Source organism: Austrofundulus limnaeus, unplaced genomic scaffold, assembly GCF_001266775.1.
Source record: "Austrofundulus limnaeus strain Quisiro unplaced genomic scaffold, Austrofundulus_limnaeus-1.0 Scaffold66, whole genome shotgun sequence".
Lineage (NCBI taxonomy): Eukaryota > Metazoa > Chordata > Actinopteri > Cyprinodontiformes > Rivulidae > Austrofundulus > Austrofundulus limnaeus.
In genome coordinates this window covers 909,788-911,046 of record NW_013952468.1, presented here as the reverse complement: position 1 = coordinate 911,046, position 1,259 = coordinate 909,788, and positions in this window count along the sequence as shown.

Genomic DNA, 1,259 nt, shown 5'->3' with positions numbered 1-1,259 from the left:
ATTATTATTATTATTATTATTATTATTATTTTGGTTTGTGCCCCCAATCATCTTCCATATTAGAGGTATGGAGAATAAAAGGCAAAAGTTTTCATCCAGGCTAGACTTTTGGCTTTTGAAACAAGTGTTTCTTATTGGACATCTTTAAAATAACTTTTTTTTTTCATAAAATTAACATTCCAGTGAGAAGAAATCCTTTATTCACTAATAAGAAACATTAACATTTTTGTATGTTGCCATTTAATTACTTTGTGGATGTTTTCTCTATAAAATGTTACTTTGCAAATGTGTGTGCTGATTGTGTTTAAGTCGATGGTGCTGAAGCTGCAAATGTATCAGTCTGCAGGAGTTGAGTAAACGTTTGGACTGACATGCTGACCATTAGGTCAGTTAGTTAAAAAGATTATTAAAACGTCCATTGTGTATATGAAGTGACAAAGTGTATAATATCTCAACAATCTGAGATTAAAAATAAATTTCATTAGCAAATGTTCAGGTATGGTTAGTTAGTTTTGAGCTGCTTTGAGGAAAAAAATGTAATTTTCCACTGATTTACTGGAAGTTAGTCAGGATGCATCATAAACTTTCCACATTCACCTTGATACCTGATAAAAAATAATCTAATTTCACAACAGGAAATGTCAACGCATGGCTTGATCAGCAGTGGACTTTTACCCCTTTGCTCTCAGCTTAACTTCCTGGTGGCTAGAGAGTTCTTTGCTTTTTTCCTCTCTGACAGATAACACACCATTTCACAGGTGTGTGTCCCGCTTGGACAGACATCTATCCTTATAATCCACTGCATCTCATTAAGGTAAACAGTTTCTTTAATACCAAACAGAATAGTGTAGTTGCATGTTTTATTTATAGAAAGATTATAGATTTAAAGAAGAAGCATGTTAAGAAAATGTGTTGAAGAATATAATAGTTCTGTGAACGTCGTTTATATTTTCTCTGTACTTGAACAGTCTGAACTTATGAGAACCACAGACTTGTGTTTGCTTTTGCTCGTGGCAGAAACTAAGCCTCCTGAATGAATTAATGATGAACAGATTCTTGACAGAGAAAGAGATTAAATTACATTTGCTTCCCTCCAACAATGTAGCTGTCACTCTACTTGTGATGCAGTGTTTTTAAGTTGTACGAACCCTGAACAAGGACAAATCAGAAGGATCTGTACTTGTAAGAACAACACTAAATGTGATATGTTCTTGTTTATTTATTTTACTTTCTTTTTCCAGCGTTCATTCATTTTTGAT